Source organism: Danio rerio, chromosome 8 (genome assembly GCF_052040795.2).
Source record: "Danio rerio strain M-AB ecotype USA chromosome 8, GRCz13ab, whole genome shotgun sequence".
Classification (NCBI taxonomy): Eukaryota; Metazoa; Chordata; class Actinopteri; order Cypriniformes; family Danionidae; genus Danio; species Danio rerio.
Genome location: NC_141028.1, coordinates 7,185,440 through 7,207,500, shown reverse-complemented (window position 1 = coordinate 7,207,500; position 22,061 = coordinate 7,185,440). Strand labels below are relative to the sequence as shown.

General features: G+C 38.0%; 1 non-coding gene across 2 annotated transcripts in view; it reads left to right on the top strand.

Annotated features, from left to right (window-relative positions):
- Window positions 1-21,498, top strand: part of LOC147835497 (uncharacterized) — an 80,956-nt gene extending 59,458 nt beyond the window's left edge. The window contains exons 2-4 of one of the 2 annotated variants that reach the window (XR_015497491.1): window positions 264-592; window positions 17,294-17,388; window positions 20,450-21,498. This is a non-coding gene — a transcript (uncharacterized LOC147835497). Of the gene's footprint in view, window positions 1-263; window positions 593-14,896; window positions 15,035-17,293; window positions 17,389-20,449 lie in introns of those variants that run through there. The other variant, XR_015497492.1, reaches the window with a different exon arrangement.
- The last annotated feature ends 563 nt before the right edge of the window (window positions 21,499-22,061 follow it).

Sequence of the window (22,061 nt, the reverse complement as noted above, 5' to 3'; positions counted from 1 at the left end):
AAAATGTTTACAATTCAGTAATGGCATATCGTGGTGCATCCAGAGTGATACCAAATTAAACACTAGCGCTTGCCTTACAGACATTACCTGGGCGGCTCGGTTCTGTGTGAGTGAGAAACTGAGAAATACTATTAAAAGAAATTATAGGAGGGCTAATAAATTTGACTTCAGTTGTAGATGTAAAGATAAATAAATATTGATTTTATTGCATCTTTAAATACCAATTTCTTTTTGTTGTTGTTGTTGTTGTTGTTGCCTGAAAGTGTGAATGCATGCATGCATGTGTGTTTATATGTCTGTGTGTATGTGTGTGTGCTGTGGTCTCTCCCATCTGCTGGACGTGGCTCATTAGGATGCGATAGAGATCCCTTCCAAAACAAACGCGGGTTTCGCTCGGAGAATGAGACTGTGGTAAACAGCGGAGCGACATGACAGCTTCACTCTCACTGTGGATCAATCCTCTGGGCTTCAGCAGACGCGTCTGCTCACCTGTAGGAGACACAGACTGAGAGACGGACACAACACAATCTGCCCTGGGACTCTCTGAAAGCAGACAACTCATAGTCGGATCATCAAACATTCCCACAATCAGGTTCTGGAAAATTCACCTTCCGTTTTTCATATCTTAAAAGAGATGGAATTTTGTGAAAAAGAGAATTATTTTTTGAAAGGTCATGTGATGCTGAAGACTGCAGTGATGATGCTGTAATAATAGTTGTGCACTGTTCAAATGTACGTTCGGGATGAAAACATCCACTGAATTAAACTGCTGTAAAATGCATTAGATAATTTTTTTTTCATAATTCTGTTGATCATCCTCAGTTTGGATCAAAATTGTTTAGAAAATTTACAGGATTTTAACTCTTTAATTGCCAAATTCATAAATTATGTCACTGATTTGGTGAAAAAACACAAAATGACGTATTTTCAATATAAAAAGTAATTGTGGACTGGATTTTTTTTTACCTTTTATCACAGTCTTGGACATGTGAGTGATTAGTAACAACATTAGCTTTGATGCATTGATAGATTTTCACTTGTTCTCCCTAATTTACTGTTGGTGGCTGTTTTTGCTTTTTTGACTTTCATTATAACCTCATTTGATGGTGCATAAATACAAAGTCTTTGTTTATGTTTACTCCATGTAATTCTGAGAGCTGAGCTGCATATTTAGATTTTCTTAGACACATCAAGGTAAGTGAATAAAGGTCACTCTCACACACTCGCATACACACACTTTAAATAGCTGTTGTTGTTAATAACTTTGACATGGTGTCTATCTTATTGCATCTTTTTCTACAATATGTTTTATATTGTGTATATACTTTCTCTCTCTCTCTCTCTCTCTCTCTCTCTCTCTCTCTCTCTCTCTCTCTCTCTTTTCTTTATTATATGTATATTTGATATTTATGGTATTAATGTTACGAAGTGTTCAGTGTAAAACCGGAAGTCTTTTATTTTGAATTAATTACCATTGCGGTTATAAACGGACACACAGAAAGATCGCACATGATCACGGCGTCCCAGCTGTGCGGTCTGCTACGGACTAAAGGTTTAGCTTCTGGTTTAATTGGAGAACAAGGCACTGACACTTCATGTTTAATATGTTTGTTTGTTTGTTTGTATTGAGTCTGTATATGATGCTTAAGTGATGTTTGTTTGTATATGGCTTTCATGTTTGGTTTCATTTTCCTTTTGTATACAAGCTCTTACGGTGAGTGCCGTACGGTGCATGGTGTCTGGATTACGGTGCAAGGTGTACGGTGTTTGGCCTACGGTATAAGGTGTTTGATGTAGACAACGGCGTTAGTGAAGTGAATGCTGCACTGAATTAAACCATGGGAAAACACCAGTGAAAGAGTCAATCCTTTATTGAACCAGGGACCTACAGTTGTACTCCATATAAAATGTAGAAACTATATGGAAACGCTATAGGGGATTTGTATGAACTAAATTTGATATAGTGTATGAGTGTGTATGAATAAGTGTATGGGTGTTTTACAGTACTGGGTGGTACACTGCAGCTGGAAGGGCATCCACTGTGTTAAACATATGCTGAATAAGTTGGCAGTTCATTGCACTGAGGCAACCCCTAGTAAATAAGCGACTAAGCCGAAGAAAAATGACTTCACTAAATTATACTTGGACAAAAAATACACAGTTTAGATGTAACAAATTACAGTATTTTTTTAAAGTTGGTTCAAAGTTTTGTTTTTTATTCAGTGCATCACCTAAAACTCAACACGCACTGTGTTTCAGCGGGGTGAATATGAATTACCCAGCAATCAGAGAAGTGACCCATATTTAATTCAGTCTGTAAAACAAACTTTGGCATTAAAACAACCAAATTCACAGCCCAACTGAAGGAGCAGAGGAGGAGAATTCAACATTTATGAGCACAGTCTCTGCTTTCTCTTGTCAGGTTTTAGAGCATCAGCAGCACACACACTCAAAAACGTGTGTTTTCTTAGGAACTGAACTGAACTCATGCATAAAGCTCTGAAAGTTTTGTGGGTTTGTCCTCCTGCAGGAGAAACATTAAACCAGTGGTTATCCAGTTAAACTGTTCACCTGCTGTCAGACACACACACACACATGTAATTACAGTGGTTTTAACACAGTTTTTAATCTTCTGTTTCATGCAGTATTGCTTGAGCTAATGAGGGTTAATCGCTTCATTTCTTCAGAACATTACTGAGCCACTTAGTTAAATCAAATGTTCTTTTTCTAATATTAGTTACAAATAATAACACAGATGTATATATTTATAACTTACTTGTTTCAGCTAGTATAGGTATGTTTCTATCATAAAAATAAATATCACATATGAAAATGTCAACCTTGCCTTAAAAATTAAGATCTAAAATTAAAATGTTTTATTAACTTATTTGAATATGCAATATTTATTCATTCATTCATTTTCTTTTCAGCTTAGTCCCTTTATTAATCTGGGGTTGCCACAGTTGAATGAATTGCCAACTTATACAGCATGTGTTTTATGCAGCGGATGCTCTTCCAGCTGCAACCCATCACTGGGAAACTCTCATTTACACAAATACATTACGGCCAATTTAGCCTACCCAATTCACCTGTACTGCATGTCTTTGGAGAAACGGAGGAAACTCACACAAACGCGGAGAGAACATGCAAACTCCACTAAGAAATGCCAACTGACTCAGCCGAGGCTCGAACCAGCGACCTTCTTGTTGTGAAGTGAGAGCGCTACCCACTGCGCCACCGCATCACCCCTATATTATATTATATTTAATTTTATTTAATTTTATTTATTTTATTTTACTTTATTATATTATATTATATTATATTATATTATATTATATTATATTACATTATAGTATTAAAAAACAAGACAAAATAAGAATGAAATGTAATACTGGATATGTATTTTAAACTGGGCCGCATTTTTTTGTTTGTTTGCCTTCAGTTACAAATAATAACACAAATTTATTTACATTACAACTTAACTTAAACATTTGTTTCAGCTATATATATATATATATTATACAGTATATTTCTATCATTATAATAAATATTACATATCATAATATCAAAATTGCAGCAAATTACATAAAATTAAAACTGATTCACTTTTTAAAATTATTATCTTTATTATCAAAAATATTTTAAAATTGTATTATACTAATTAACTAATAGACTGATGAAATGTAATATTGAATATGTGTTTAAAACTAAGCCACTTAGTTATGTATGTATGTATGTATGCATGTATGTATGTATACTATATATATATATATATATATATATATATATATATATATATATATATATATATATATATATAGATATATATATATATATATAGATATATATATATATATATATATATATATATATAGATATATAACCTTCAGTTACAAATAATAACACATGTTTTTAACTTTGACTTATTTGTTTTAGCTAGTATATTGTATATTTATGTTATATAGTATATTTATATTATTAAATAAATATTATATACGACAGTAACATAAAAATTGCTACAAGAATGACCTAAAATTAGAATTATTAATAAAATGGGATTTAATATATAATTCATTTTTATATTATATTATTTATTTTTATTATTCATTTTATTATATATTTAATGCTTTAAATAGTATATATATATATATATATATATATATATATATATATATATATATATATATATATATATTATTTTTAAAAGACATGAATAAATGTATTTTTGTATATGAGCTGCTTAGTTTTTTTTTTACCTTCACTTACAAATAATAATACACATTTTTATTTAGAGGTTTGCGTAATAAGAGCTAATTTTACAAAATAAAACACATTTAAAATCTAAAATTAAAATAAAAACCTTAAACTATTATTAAAAACTGAATATTACTGGTTTTAATTTACTCAATTACAATTGCAGTTTACAGAAATTATTGTGCTCTATTAGGAATTTTTAACGACCACAGAGAGTCAAGGACCTCGGTTTAACATCTCATCCGAAAGACAGCACTCACTGACAGTATAGTGTCCCTTTCACTTTTCTGGGGCTTTTAGGATTCACACAGACCATAGGTTCAGTGCACCCTGCTTGCCTCACTAACTCCACTTCCAGCAGCAACCTAGTTTAGTTTGGTCCATGTGGTCTCCAATCCAGGTACTGACCAGGCTTACGATCATACAGTCCTGTTTAGCTTCACTAAGTAACCGCTCTTAGGCTGTAGGGTGATATGTCTTTGGCACTTTGTATTTGTAATTTTAAATGTGATATTTACTCAAACTACTTTTATTTCTGTAAATTAGATCCACTTTTCATCATTGTGAACTATATGCAAATGAAGTGCTGACTTACATGTTACCTAATTTCATGTACATCGCTACAGTGAAGTCACCGGTTTTCAGCATAAAGTCTGCTGTTTCCAAATCAGTGGATTTTTGGATCCTCAGGGGTCGTGTAATAAGAAAGCTTGAGTTTTCCAGCAGTCACAGTGACGTGTCAGAAATAGGTTTTTGGGTGTTGGGTCGACGGCAGTCAGAAAACAGCCCAGCGCTTCACTCACCCATACTGGAACAAATTTCTGGGAGGACAATCACTTTCACCAGAAACAATTGGATCTGGGCTCTGGCTGGACTTTTGACAAGCGGATTTCAGAGCACAAGTGAACTGATGAAGATGTTTATAGAGGAGACTCTCTGCTGCCTGTCTGAAAATCTCTTTATTGATGATTTACAGGACCCCTTTTGAAGTATTGTGGCATTTTTTTCACTTATTTTAAATAGTCTTTAAATTTAAGTAAGAAAAGGCAAAAGAAAAAAAAACAAGTCATTGTGTAATATTCTTATAATAGTCTCTTAGGGTGCTTTTACACTAGCACTTTTAGTTTGGTACGTTTAGCAAGTGTTGACGTGTCTTCCAAACTAGGGTGCGCATCCGTGAACTGTACCTGAGTCCGTCCAAGGGTGCTTTCACACTCGGTCTGAATGCCAAGTTTGATTGTCCCCCATCATCTTTTTTTCCGTCTGAACCCTGGTATGCTTGCGTCATCAAGCTGCTGTTTTGTGCACAGCAGTTGTTAGGTGACAGCCTTGAAAGCAAAGCGTCAAAATGGAGATGTCCGCATATCACGATCATGCTGTTTTTACTGAATCTTTTGGTTTTGTTACCAGTTGTTACCAGCAAAAAAAAATATTGAAAACGTTCAGAACATCACGCGATGTCTGCAGAAGTCTTTTTGGTGGAGACAAGCAGACATTATCACTGTGTTCATCCTGGCTCAGTCACCAAGGTAGGTGATGCACAGACATACACACACAGTTGACATTATGAAAACTAAAGTTTGTTGTACAGTTGGCGGTTCACTTCAGTTATTTGGAACAATTGTGTTCATATCAGAAGTGAACCGTACCAAAGTTCGCAAAAACCGTACCCCAGACCACCTTTTTCAGGCGAACTCGGGTATGGTTCACGGGTGCGCTCCCGAGTCAAAGAGCATAGAATCACCAAGAGGCAACACTCTAGTGCAATTTGGAAAACAGCCACTAGATGGCACGGTGGCCTTTTTAGAATGAAAACTCCAATAAAAAAAAAGGATTTACTAAGTATGTAAAATAAACTATTAAAAGTGCTGATAATTGTGATAGTAAGTGTTGTATTGTCGTCTTTCAAGTTGTATCTCAGCTTCAATGCACTTTTTAAATAAATAAATAAAAAACAATGCAGCTGCTCATCATCGCAACATCAATAAGATCCAATTGACAGCCAAATGCTTTCACTCCAAAATGGCGGAATCTGGGCTGTTGCTGGGTGCTGCTGTTGCAATGGAACGTTCTATTGAGTGTCGCCTCTTGGTCATTCTTAGCTCTTTGCCCGAGTTCAGAAGATACTTTCACACTAGCTAAACGTACTATACTTTGACTTAAATTGAACCTGGGTGCAGACCAAAAGTGCTAGTGTGAAAGAGGTGGTCTGGGGTACTGTTCGTGCAAACTCTGGTACGGTTCACTTCAGATATGAATGCAATACCAAATAATGGAAGAGAACCGCCAATTGTACAGCAAACTTTTGTTTTTATAACGTTAATTCATGTATGGATGTCAGTGCATGACTAACCTTGGGGACAAGTGGGTCTGACCCAGTGCAAACAGTGATAATGTCTGCTTGTCTCCACCAAAAATGACTTCTGCAGACGTGTTGCATGCATGATGTCAGACGGCAGATAGGGTGCTTTCACATCTGTAGTTGCTTCATTTGGTCCACTCCAAGGGTATTAAATGATACATTGTTGCATCTTTGTACCGTATCAGTAGAAGCAGAATGACAGTGATATGCGGACGTCTCCATTTTGGCACTTTGCTTTCATGGCTGTCGCCTAGCAACCGCTGTGCACAAAACAGCAGCTCGACGCAAGCATGGGTTCAGAAGGAAAAAAGACAGTGTGAACACAAACCAGCCAAGAAGGTGGCAAGGGGGTACAACTGAACTTGGGTTCGGTCCAGGCAGTTGAACCAAATGTGAAAGCACCCTTATACATCAGGAGTCATCACAGTGGTATGAACCACCAATTATTCCATTATATGTTTTACGTAGCAGATGCCCTTCCAGCCACAACCCAGTACTGGGAAACACCTATACACACTCTAACTGTAACTGGAGCAAACCCACGCCAACATGGGGAGAAAACTCCACACAGAAATGCCAAGTGGTCCAGCCGGGACTCCAATCAGTGACCTTCTTGCTGTAATGCTACAGTGCTGACTACTGAGCCATCATCTTACCCAAAAGTAGAATAATATAATGCGAATATGAGACCAGAAGCCAAAAAGATTCCATTGGCTGCGCCCGCTCGTACAGTGTGTTAAGATTAAGGTTAATTGTGAGACAATTAGTGACTTTGTTTGATTGTCAGAGTTTTCAAGAGTATTTAAGAGGGGTGGGGCTTATAGTGATGGGTCAATTAACTTAATTCAATAGCCAGTCTCCAACAGTCATTACTTTAATAGGAAGCTAGAAACAGCACATAAGTATTCCAGTATGAGCACAGTGGATGTCTCCCACATTTAACCTGCAGGAGAGATTTGTGTGGACTGAAGTCTCCCTCACCTTGATGGCAGATGCGGAGTGAAGCTCTGTCAGTCTGGATCTTGCTGAGTGTGTGTTTGTGTGTGTGTGTGTGTTCTTGACTATCAGCAGCCCAAACAAATATCAGCATGAGCAGAGAAGTCGAGTGTCCTCTAAAACCTCTGAATCCACACAGACTGACCGCACCATGTGGGACAAACCCCGGGGAACACACACCATGCATATGGCAAGAGGAGGGGAGACAAATCGCCTGGAGGACTTTGAGTCTCATCCGAGCTGGTGCCATGACCTGATGCAGCTGGGACCAGTCCTGTCCAGTATACACACACACACACATGCATAGACACCGTTAACATGAAAAAATGTCACTGAGATGGTGATTCCTGGCTGATCTGAAAACAACAAAGCATAATGTATCTTAATACAATTTAAAAAATACTGACTTCCCCTTGCAAAACATGATTTTATTTTCCCTTAAATAAGCAACACAGGCTCATTATGAAAATGTATCCCCGTATACATTTCTGGAGAGCGCAAATTATGTAGCCAGAGCTGTGTAAGACTGCATTTTGCCTTTAAACTAATGCTACGAGGAGGTATGATGTCACAGACAGCTTCTGTTTCTGTTTCCAGCTGACCACTTATCTCCATAAGGCTGGCTTTTCCAGTGTTACCTGTTTGCTCTGTTGCTCACCCTGTACGTTGGTGGATTTGAGATGCAGAGAGGAGTTGACTGTGATGATAGGGATCAAATCCATTGAAGAACAGTTTCAGAAAGTATTGTTTTGCTGCCTGTGCAGTAAGTAGACGCAGATTAAGCGAAGTGATTGAAGTCAATGCAAAGATAAGATTAGACATCCTGCAGGGCTGCCAGCTTTTGGCTTTAGCTTGGAGTGAGAATTTATGCCCCGCCCCTATGCCCACAAGCCCCGCCCACACCCAAACCACACCCCCATTTATTTATAAATCTATAAAAAATATATATTATTTTAATAAATAATTTTGTAAAATATTTATTACAAATAAATGTATTATATTTTATTATTGTCCAATTACTATTCTATTCTAAATAAATAAAATTAAAAACCTATTCTAAATGTAACTGGAAAACAATGTAAAGACTGAAGGGATATGCTTAGATCATTTAAGAATTTTTTTTGCAAAAATATATTAATTTCATTAAAATGAAATTCTATAGACAATTGTATAGAACAAAAAAAAATATGTTTTATAGATTCCATCCGTTGTGTGTTGTCTTAGATCTGACTCATCAAAATAAGATCATCACATTGTTTAAACTTTAGACTTTCAAAACTCAGTGCAGGCTGTCACCTGTAGCCTACATAAAAGGCTGTTAGCCCTGCCATAAAATGCACCCCCTCTGAAATATGCATCTATTAACTGAAATTGATACAATCTTTTTAATAACACAGTGAACCCTTGCCTTACAGAAGACTGAGGCCCTTTTTACACTAATGCGTTTTAGTTTGAAAACGCATAAGTTTTGCTACGCTTATGCCATCCGTCCACACTATGATGTCGAGTGCTGAAAACTGGAGCATTTTGGAAACGCTGCAGAGGCCGTTATCATTCTAAAACGCTGCTGCTCTGTCTCAGTGTATATGAAGGAAAACGGAGACATCTGAAAACGGAGGCGGGGCTGCCGAGATTTGCTAGCTGATTGGGGCTTTTGTGATATTGCGTATCCTTCCCTTATTCGTCAAGCCCCTATCACATGACTATAACACATGGCTTTAAGACTACCGGATGACAGCAGACCAGCCTTCACTGTAAACAACAACATGGACACAGAAATGGGAGCGTTGTTTTTACTATTGTCTGTTTTAGGCGCCATTGTGCAGTTAAATTAAAAAGTTTTTCTACAGCAGCGGCATATATTCGCTAGAACGCGCATGTCCAGAGTGCGCAAATGGTCACGTGATATATGTTTTTGGTGAAGTAGTGTGGACGGAGATATGTTCAGAAACGCTAGTGTGGACGCGGATCGTTTTTGATCTAAAACGCCGTTTTCAAACTAAAACGCACTAGTGTAAACGGGGCCTATGAGTCCTAATGAAAGTCTATGAAAGGGGTGCATTTTACGGCAGGGGTGCGTTTCTCGGCACAACACAACACAACGCATAAGTGGCGTGCGAGCAGCGCATATTTTTTTGACATGAATGTTTACAACTGGGATTCATATACCTTTAGCGGGAACGCGAGCAGTGTGTTTTTGATTACTTGGCTTGCACCAGTCTTGATTCGGTTTTACACAGAGATTAACATCTTTATGTAACGAAAATAAGTCTTTAAAACCGTCTTTAATAAAGCTTTTAATAAAGCTTTACATGTATGGCTGGTATAAATGATCATTAATAAATGATTTCGTTTAACTCTTTCCCTGCAGTTAGTTAGAGAAAACATTTGCCTGCCATTGATGAGTTTTACAGCAATCTAATGTAACATAATTATATATAGGCTATATATATATATATATATATATATATATATATATATATATATATATATATATATATATATATATATATATTAGTGGTGTCACGATCCTCCAAATTCTCGATTCAATTACATTTTCGATTATGAATAATTATTTAATTAATTAATAACGAATTAATTATTTGTAGCCTATACCGTTTAAACTACCTGCATGGTCTTTGTTTTACCCATAAACAAATCATACAGTAAATGAATAAAGGTAAGTTACACACATAATTACCACCTGTCAATCACTTTTTTTCTGCGCCACTCGTGAATAGGCAGTGATCTGTGTCGTTATAATGGCGTCGGTAAAAAAGACGCACAACCAACAGGAACCAGCCAACAGTATCTGAGGTGTTCGCTAAAATGACTAAGTACTTGTGTGAAAGTAAAAGATAGAAGCAGTCTACTGACCCGCTGACTGCCTTGACTCGCTGTCTCGAGCGCATGACAATGTGTGTGCGTCTGTGTCTGTGTGTGAATGAGTGTGTGTGGTCACGTGATGTGCGTTTTCAGCGGTAGTGAGGAAGGAGGGCTGCTCAGAAACGCTACACGCAAGTGTGGATGTGGATCGTTGTCGTTTTTAAAATGCCATTTAAAAACAAAGACATATTAGTGTAAACGGCCTGAGTGTGTACTTTTTCGCGAGCGGATTTGCAATGGGTGCGGGGCGGAGGATCGCGATGCACCCATCGTCTATCATCCCAACCGTAATACGTACATAGCAGAGCTTGCAAACAGTGATTTTTTTTTTGTCGACAACACGAACGTTGTCAACATAACTAACTGGAAATCCAAAATACTTCCACACCGGCGACTTCATTGAAAGAGGAGAGGATTTAAGCTCTGTCGACGGGTCTCCTGCGTCTGCAGTTTAACAAGCACTTCAACAAGCCTGTTTTTTTCCCGCTTGGCAAGCCAAGCTAACGTGACATGGGGGCGTGGAAGCATCGACGATTAAATTTTTGGATTCGATAATCGAAGTTAAGCATAAATTTCGATCAATTTCGATTAAAAATCGAAATCGTGACACCTTTAATATATATATATATATATATATATATATATATATATATATATATATATATATATATATATATATATATATATATATTAATATTTCTATGCAATATTTCTGATGCAATATTTGATACAGAAACCTGAAAATGCAAAATAACTCTATAGTAATAACACCATTCAGTTCACCTTGTACGTAATGCATTAATACAATAATTAAAGGGAAATGCTCCTCACACACTCATAAGGGAAAATGTAGTATCACATAGCATTAAGAAAAACAATCTATAACGACAAACGCAAATTCAAAGCCAGCATTCGCAGCCAACGCTGTTCTGAGTCTGGCTCATGAGGACTGTATGAAACGCTGCATTATTTAGCAAGCCTAAACAATACAAAGTGTTTTCTTTTGGCTCTTGTTTTGTTTCTTCCACTTGACATCCCATGGAAAATGCAGGGGCCTTGAGAGCTGTAGTGGTTTGTAAGTATGGCTGCTGTCTGGATCAGTCTTTGTGAAAGCAAGCGCTCGTACAATACGCTCTGTCATCAGCTTTTTCTGCTCAATGTCAAAAGCACTTATTCAGCCGGCTACATTTCCACGAAGCGAAATTGATTTTGTGTGTACCATGCCGTTACCATGGTGATCGTAACAAAAGGAGAGCCGAGTTTTTGATTTACTTTTTTTCCCTCCTGTTTCTAATATAAAAATAAATACCCAGTGTGTGTGTGAGATGTCTTGCATTTGCTGCAAACGTTCTGAACAAGCTTATGATGTATCGGATTTTCTTTTTGCAATTAATTAAAAGTTCTCATCAACGTTTGCGGCTTGCTGAGTGTGATGCAGCTGGGATGAGAATCAGCACCTCCAAGTTCGTGGTTACAGTGCTCCACCGGAAAAAGGTGGTATGCCATCTCCAAATTGGAGGAAAGTCCTTAGCCAGGTGGAGAAGTTCAAGTATCTTGGTTTTTTTTTTCATGAGTAAGGGAAGGATGGAACATGATATTGACAGGCGGATTGGTGCAGAGGCAGCAGTAATGCAGTCGATGCTCAATGCCGGTTTGTTGTGGTAAGTAAGGAGCTGAGACGAAAGGCAAAGCTCTCGATTTACCGGTCAAGCTATGTTCCTACTCTCACCTATGGTCATGAGCTTTGGGTCATGACCGAAAGGACAAGATCTCGGATACAAGCAGCCGAAATGAGTTTCCTTCGCAGGGTGGCAGGGTGCACCCTTAAGCTGGATTTATATTTTCGCCTGGCGCCACATCACACACCTCCACAAGAGGCTTTTATACTTGACGCATTCGCCGTTGTGATATTCTTTAAAATGACAGAAGGCGGTCAAAAGATACCCACCGTGAGATCAGACGGATAAACGAAAAAGTAGAACGTTTATTCTACTATCAATTTTTTTAAATAGTTTTTATTAATCGTTTGAATGATTTTAAGGATTTTTATAATCAGTCAAGATTTTTTTTTTTATTCAAACTTTGATGCATCTCTTGCTTTCAAGAGTTCGCACTTAGCTGATGATTGATTATAAGCAAGTTTGGCATGCTGTCCCGGGAGCGAGCCCTGAGCTCAAAGGTTCTTGAGCCCTGGGCTCCCTCCCGTTTGGAGGGCGAGAGGGGAGCCTTGAGCTCAGGTAGATCTCGACAACTCCCCCTTGATAAAACTGATGACTAAAAATTGAATGCTATGAAAGATATGCTACATGGTGAGAGATTAACTGTAGTGCAAAATTTAGATTTATCAATTGTTGTGCATGTTTTGGAATGTGGGAGAAAACCGGAGGACCTGGGGAAAACCCACGCAAGCACGGGAAGAACATGAAAAGTGCACACAGAAGCGACCACCGGCCTGTTAAAGGACTAGAACCGGTGACTTTCTTGCTGTGAGGCAACAGTGCTGGTCACTGGGCCACCGTGCTGCCCTATGGAGGCAAAGGTGAAGAGGTAGGGGTGGAAGGGGGGATTCTTCAAATCGAAGATGACTGTAGTGAAAAACCCTGGCTCTTTATAGTGGGTTAGGAATGGCCTGATTGGTGGATCATGCATGCTAATGCAGAACCAGCCGTGTTCAATCATAATCACGTGCTCCTCTCGAAATTGGTTTATGAATAAACTTCACTTTGTTCATAACTCGGACAGTTTTACCTTTTAAAGTTTATTCAAATATCAATGACGAGAACATGAGTTGCTCTTCAAAAATATTTTTATTATGGCAAGAATAAAAGCAAAAAAAAAAAGGACACTTACTAAAAAATACAGATATTTATTTTAGATTTAGCCCGCTCCACAACTCACACAGCACTGTCTGGCTAGTTTCTGTCCTATACTTATGCTAAAACGGTAATAATGGTCCAACAATCCTGACCATTATCACAAATGAAACCTAGAGAAACAGGCCATCAGTATATTGTATATTAGTTTAAATATTCCTTCCCAGTTATCAAAGAAATAATTCTATGACTTCATTATAGTTTTGTAACTATTAAATTGTTTTAAATTCAAAATTGCAATATATGAATCAGTGTAAAACCTATGACTGCTGGAAAAACATATTCTGTAATTGTGTACCTGCGGCTCCTCTTTTGCCATGACCTCTTTTGGTTTTAACAAACTTATCCTTCATGTTTTTCCAAACCTTTTAACAAAAACTTTCTCCTTTCCCACGGCTGTTGCAATTTCTAGCCAAGAGTTGATCATTAGGTTATCTCCATGATCACAGATCATAAAGATGTCTGTACAGTCGTACTGTTTCAGACAAAATCTCTTTAGAATGTTTCATATTCAACTCAAATCAAATGCTCAAGTTAAAAAAAAAAAAAAAAAAACATTTGCACCACCAGCCGAAATCATGTCACGCGCACATAAAACAAACAAGCGGATGCTTCGAGTATAAACCAGGCTTTATAGAAAGGGTGAGGAGCTCTGTCATCCAGGAGAAGCTCAGAGTAGAGCTGCTGCTCCTCCATATCGAGAGAAGTCAGCTGAGGTGGCTCGGGCATCTATTTCGGATGCCTCCTGGATACCTGCCTAGGGAGGTGTTCCAGGCATGTTCCATTAGGAAGAGATTAGTATTTATCATATTTATCATATTATTAATTAAATTACTAAATAAATAACATTTTATTAACACCTACCCCAAATTCAAACTTCACAGTAACACAAAAATTGTTATGATTGTTGTTGTACAGTGTCACAAGAATTATGCTATATTGATGTGTGTAATTACAGCTGTATCCCTTCTAGACTTCACCCATGTTGCAGGAGCTTGCCATTCTGGTTTCTTGCATCTGCACATATATATATATATGAGTGGAATTCAATGGGGCAAAAAGTGCAGTGTGACCAAGGCTTTAACCTGCAGGGTGTGATCATGCATTGACATTGGTATGAACCATTATTGGGGTGCTCAAATGTATATTTATATTAACAAGCGTAAAAAAAAAAAAAAAAACTATTATTTTGACTTTAGATTTCATTTATTTTAAGTCTATTTTAAGATTTGATGCTGATATCAACACCACTGCATGTCAATATTCTTAAAGGTTCAGGACACCCTGGAGAACTTTTTTATATATTAACAGATTTGTGTGTGTTGAGCATCAGTTAAGACAATGTTAGCACCTGTCAGCTTTAATTGTGGGGAAAACTGGATAATTTTGAGCTTTTGTCAGCTAATTTCAGCTTCCGGGTTTAAAATGATTTTTGGGGCGGGATCAAAATCGGCGACGTAGCGCAGTACTGCAAGTGCAATGATGACGCGTCGGTTTCTCATTATTATTCAAAGCGGAGAAGAGCCGGCTGCTTAATTATTCATGAGAGCACGACAGCACGCGCTTTCCGAAGGCAAGGCAGACGCAGACCTGCCAGACCAGTGCCAAGCTCAAGCTGTAAGGCACGGACCCACGGGCACGCAGTAGCCGTTTATGAAGGCTCGTATGTGTTTGTTTCCTTAATCCACAGGGTTTGTTGCATGTTTTTCCCCGCGATCCTGTCAGGGCCGATCATTCAGCAAAGCTGTGTGTGTGAGTCACTGAATAGTTCAAGAGTGATATATTAATTGCTTATTGTTTCTTCTTTGTTATGTAAACTCTCATGTTATCTGCACATCTGAAGCCCAGCCGGAGTCTATTACTGTATGACAAATGTAAACAGGAATTAATTTCCCAGCGCTTGATTCAATCGCTGATTAGCCAGTCATTCGTTCTCGCCTTCTTTTATTACATTAATGACAAGGGAATTAATTTTGTTTTATTGCGTTGATGAGATGGGGGATATTTAATTAATCAGGCATTTAGAGGCCGGAGAACATAAACAGTGACTGAGCGCTGGATTTGGGACAAAAAAAAAAAAAAAAACTTTTAAATGTTCTTGAACTTTTGCAGAAGGACATAACAAACTCTTTGATTGCATTTGACGAAGCTTTTAAGTGGGTTGATTTGATCAAAAATAAATAAATAAATGGATCTTAATTAATGAAACTACATGGACAAATTTTTGTGTGTCTGTGTCATTTCAAAGTTTGGGATAAGTGACAATATAATTTAAATGGAATCTACGGTAATGTTAGTCTATTTTTCATTATCCCGAGGTCTCCATAATCAGAGTAGAGAGTGTCAGACTGATTCCTGTGAGACCCAAGTGACAGACAAGTCGCTGCATTGATCCCATAGGCCAGCCTGATCACCCGCAGTGACCTACACACGCAGTTTGTTTTGGGCAATTCCCTACACTTATTTTGTGCTTTTCTGGGCACTCAAAAGACTTTGCAGATGAATGTTTAAATTTTAGTTTATGAACCCACAACACAACTCCTTTTTTTTCTAGTCACCTTTTAGGCTGAATTTGATTGTGCTTCACCAGTTCCAGTGCTCACTGTAGATCACACCAGGCAATAAAGCTGAATTTATTAGATTTTTTTTTTATATTCTGGAATATTATTACAATTTAGAATAGCTGCTTTATGTTGTAATATGTTGTGAAGCACAATTTATTCCTCTGATGTAAACCAGATTTTTTTCAGCATCATTACTTCCAGGACCGTTATTCAGGCAACATACAGTTAAAGTCATAGTTAATAGCCCCCCTTTGAATTTTTTCTTTCTTTTTTAAATATTTCCCAAATTATGTTTAACAGATCAAAGTAATTTTCACTATGTCTGATAATATTTTTTCTTCTAGAGAAAGTCTTATTTGATTTATTTCGGCTAGACGGTCAAAATTATTAGCCCCTTTAAGCAATTTTTTTTTCATTACCCTAACCTGCCTAGTTAACCTAATTAACCTAGTTAAGCCTTTAAATTTTTAACCTAGTTAAGCCTTTAAATACAACTTCCCTTTAAGAGAAGTTTCACAAACTAATTTCGAGAGAAGCACATGATATGATTGTGCACTGCTGGCTACTCATCTGTAATCAGCAATAATCCAATCAGAATGATCCTAGCTTAATATAAATGGATAATTTTCTACTTATTACTCTTCTTCTTTTTGGAAGAATCCCCCCTTCCACCCCATCTCCTCCTTTTTCTCCCATTCCAAAGGGGGAACAATCGAGACCTACCTGTTCTCGGATCCCCTGATATGCTTATTGACCGGGCGGGAGCCCTGGGCTCAAATATCTCCGAGCTCATGGTTCTCTCCCGGGTCACCATGCCAAGCCTGCTATAAATGCCAAGCATATCTAAGTGGGAACTCTTGAAATTGTATAGAAGTGTCTTGAAAAATATCTAGTCAAATATTATTTACTGTCATCATGGCAAAGATAAAATAAATCATTCATTCATTCATTCATTAAATAAATCAGTCATTAAAAATGAGCTATTAAAACTATTATGATAAATGTGTTGAAAAAAAAATCTTCTCTCCATCAAACAGAAAATTGGGGAATAAAATAAACAGGGGGTTAATAATTCAGGGGGGCTAATAATTCTGCTTTCAACTGTAATCTTTCAGAAATCAAATGCTCATTTGTTCATCATGAAACATTTTATCAACTGCAAACATTTAATATTTTTGTCAAATTTAATCCAGAGTGTTTAATGAATAGAAAGATGTTAATATTAATGACTAGAAAGTAAAAAAAAAACATCATGTCTTGATGTTTGTTTGTTTTTAGCATTATTAAAATGCTATCTATAGCCTACTATCTACTGTTTATGAACAGAAATGCATGTTTGTTATCTCTCTTCCTTGCAGAAATGCAGTAAAAAAAGCTGAAGATTGTGAGAATGTGCTTGAGTTGGAGTTGTCTAGAACAGGCATTGGTCCAACGCTGAGCTGTTGTCTCATCCGTAAGTGACAAAATTCAGATGCTGCGACATGTTGTTTATGTGCTGAGCTGCGCGGCAGAGGCAGCAGGGCTTGCCACAAACTTTTGATTTATTAAACATCTCGCCTTGCCACGGCTGCAAATTTCCCTGACATTACAAAAAAAAAAAAAAAAACTGAGTCGTCTGGCTTGGCGTATCCCCGAGTGAAAAATTAAAATACTGTAGCAGTGAAAACAAACACGGACATACATGAGTGCATGTTCAGGAATGCAGTTCTACTTTATATAGGAGATCATTGTTTATCTCAAATATTTAAATAGATTAAAAACCTGGACATGTTGCATCCATGTTTTTTTTTATTTATTTTTTTTTTTGCAGTATTTTTTACTTTAAACATATAAATCATGAAAAATATTCTTATAATAGAACTATAAAATAATATGTATTATATAATTTGTAAATATTACTATACAGAGTCGTACTGGAGATCAAGATGTGACTCGAGATCAGGTTCTGATCAGGGTGTGTCTGGAGATCAAGGTGTGACTGGAGATCAGATCAGAGTTTTACTGGAGATCAGGGTGTCACTGGAAATCAGGTTCTGATCAGGGTGTGACTGGAGATCTGGGGCTGACTGGAGATCAGGTTCTGGTCAGGGTGTGACGGGAGATCAGATCAGAGTCTTAATGGAGATCAAGGTGTTACTGGAGATCAGGTTCTGTTCATGGTGTAACTGGAGATCAAGGTGTGATTGGATATTAGGTTCTGTTCGAGGTGTGACTGGTGATCAGATCAGTTTTATTGGAGATCAGGGTGTCACTGAACATCAGGTCCTGATCAGGGTGTGACTGGAGATCTGGGTCTGACTGGAGATCAGGTTCTGATCAGGGTGTGACTGGAGATCAAGGTGTAAATGGAGATCAGGTTCTGATCAGGGTGTGACTGGAGATCAGGTACTGTTCAGCGTCTGACTAGAGATCAGATTCTGATCAGGGTATAACTGGCGATTAGATCAGAGTTTTACTGATGATCAGAGTCTGACTGGAGATCAGGTTCTGATCATGGTGTAACTGAAGATCAAGGTGTGACTGGATATCAGGTTCTGTTCGAGGTGTGACTAGTGATCAGAGTTTTATTGGAGATTAGGGTGTCACTGAATATCAGGTTCTGATCAGGGTGTAACTGGAGATCAAGGTGTAACTGGAGATCAGGTTCTGATCAGGGTGTGACTGGAGATTAGGTTTTGTTCGAGGTGTGATTGGAGATCAGATCAGAGTTTTACTGGAGATCAGGGTGTAACTGGAAATCAGGTTCTGATTAGGGTGTGACTGGAGATCAGTTTCTAATCAGGGCATAACTGGAGATCAAGGTGCAACTAGAGATCAGATTCTGATCAGGGTGTGACTGGAGATCAGGTACTGTTCAGCGTCTGACTGGAGATCAGATACTGATCAGGGTATAAGTGGCGATTAGATCAGAGTTTTACTAATGATCAGAGTCTGACTGGAGATTAGGTTCAGATCAGGGTGTGACTGGAGATTAGGTTTTGTTCGAGGTGTGATTGGAGATCAGATCAGAGTTTTACTGGAGATCAGGGTGTAACTGGAAATCAGGTTCTGATTAGGGTGTGACTGGAGATCAGTTTCTAATCAGGGCATAACTGGAGATCAAGGTGCAACTAGAGATCAGATTCTGATCAGTGTGTGACTGAAGATCAGGTACTGTTCAGCATCTGACTAGAGATCAGATTCTGTTCAGGGTATAACTGGCGATTAGATCAGAGTTTTACTGAAGATCAGGGTGTGACTGGAGTCCAGGTTCGGATCAGAGTCTGACTGGAGATTAGGTTCAGATCAGGGTATAACTGAGGATCAGATCAGAGGTTTACTGAAGGTTTGGGTGTGACTGGAGATCAGGTTCTGAATAGGGTGTGACTGGACATCACGCTGTGACTGGATATCAGGTTCTGCTCAGGGTCTGACTGGAGATCAGGTTCTGATTAGGATGTGACTGGATATCAGATTCTGTTTAGGGTATGACTGGAGATCAGGTTCTGATTAGGATGTGACTGGATATCAGATTCTGTTTAGGGTATGACTGGAGATCAGATTCTGTTTAGGGTGTGACTGGAGATCAGATTCTGTTTAGGGTGTGACTGGAGATCAGGTTCTGATTAGAATGTGACTGGATATCAGATTCTGTTTAGGGTATGACTGGAGATCAGGTTCTGATTAGGGTGTGACTGGAGATCAGATTCTGATTAGGGTGTGACTGGAGATCAGGTTCTAATTAGGGTGTGACTGGAGATCAGATTCTGATTAGGGTGTGACTGGAGATCAGGTCAGAGTTTTACTGGAGATCAGGGTGTGACTGGAGATTAAAGTAAGACTGGAGATTAGGTTCTCATTAGGGAGTGACTGGAAATCAGATCAGAGTTTTACTGAAATCAGGGTTTGACTAAAGATTAGGGTCTGACTGGAGATTCGGTTCTGATCAGGGTGTGACTGGAGATCAGGGTCATTGTTTTCTTTGTTTACTGCAGCTCTGAGATCTCTTTCCACACTCTCATAAATCTCCTGTAACAGAATGGGTTCATTCCCATGTGTATGATTAAACACAGAGGATCATTTAATGTGCTTTACACCCCCTGTCACGGCTCAAATGTGCTGAACGTGCTCTTTTCTGCCGTAAAGCCAGCACTCTAGTATGTGAATGCATTTTATTGTACGTAGAGCTGATTGTTTGTGTATTTATGGTTACACTTTATTTTAAGGTGACATGGTTACAGTGTTACCATTGATTTAACTACTGAGTAATGTTAATTAATAACATATACTTACTATATGGTTCATGTTAGAACGTGGGTTAGGTTTTGGGTTAGTTAATTCATTGTAATTACAATAGTAAGTTCATGGAGCATAGCTACATCACATTACAATAAAGTGTTACCTTATATATTGAATAATATGTTTTAGGAACTACCTGAAATGATTTCAGTTGAAGTTTATGTTACTCATTTAATAAGCCATATTAGCCCTGCTTCCTAAACGTCACATGTGCTTTGTTTTGTGTGTTTTTACAGACATGAAGTTAATGCCCCGAGACGTGAGAGAAGCGATCCTCACCCCACAGGAACCCCAGCAGACGGAGGCGAAGCGCTGTGAGATGTTTGCCTTTCTCTCTCTGTGCTTATCAAGGACCCAGACACCTTGCTTTTCCAGCTCACTGCGGCTGAAGACAGGCGAGGAAATATGCAGGAGCGGGAAGAGTTATCACCCAATGAATGCTGAAGGAGAAAGGCCAGATAGATTGCTGTTGTCACTTCTTTTTCATTTATTTACCCTCGGCCCTTATCAGGCTCACCATGCTAACACGGCCGTCCAAATACGACACTGTCACAATTAGAATCAGGAGGGCTCTTGTAAAGGGAAAAAGAGAAATCGGCAAAGCGGGGCGTCGGGACACAAACCAACGCTCTCAAAGACACGTCTAATAATCACCCGGGGCGTGATTTACTGCGTCTTTGAGAAGCATCAGGGTGCAGTGTCTTATTGTGAATAATCTGAAGCTGATATTTAATGAAATATAGATTAAATGTCATTATCGACGTGGGGCTCTTCTGCGTATTTCAATCGGATCTGGATTAGATTGGAACCAAATAGACAAATGATGCCATTACCAAGCAACTTATTACTGATCAGAAACGCACGTCTGTCTGCAGATGATGTGTTTTTTTGAATGTAGCATCAATTTGTAAGGCAAATTAAATCTTAGAATAGTTCCCTGCAGAGCCGGAACATTCAGATTTTGGTTTCATGTATATTCATGCTTTTTCTCTGTACTTAAGAAACCTACCAAATGGAGCAGAAATCGCATGTCTCTGAAAATACCTTCGTCTAGTACAAAGTACTTAATTGATTAGCGGCTAACAAAAGGCTTTTCAATGTTAAAGCAGAACCAACAGGAAAATTGAGCATTTGTGTAGAGATTATAGATTTTTCTATTTACAAACAGCCTTTCTCCCAGTGGAAAACATTGTGCTCAGATGGTGCTTTTTTATAGCACAGAAAATAGATAGATAGATAGATAGATAGATAGATAGATAGATAGATAGATAGATAGATAGATAGATAGATAGATAGATAGATAGATAGATAGATAGATAGATAGATAGATAGATAGATAGATAGATAGATAGATTCAAGAATAGATATAAGTAACGATGATGGATGGATGGATGGATGGATGGATGGATGGATGGATGGATGGATGGATAGATAGATAGATAGATAGATAGATAGATAGATAGATAGATAGATAGATAGATAGATAGATAGATAGATAGATAGATAGATAGATATAAACAACGATGGATGGATGGATGGATGGATGGATGGATGGATGGATGGATGGATGGATGGATGGATGGATAAACGGACGGACGGACGGACGGACGGGACCGAGATAGATTCAAAAATATATATATAAACAATGACAGACAGACAGACAGACAGACAGACAGACAGACAGACAGACAGACAGACAGACAGACAGACAGACAGACAGACAGACAGACAGACAGACAGACCGATCGATCGATCGATCGATAGATAGAATCAAGAATAGATATAAACAATGATGGATGGATGGATGGATGGATGGACGGACGAGACAGAGATAGATTCAAAAATATA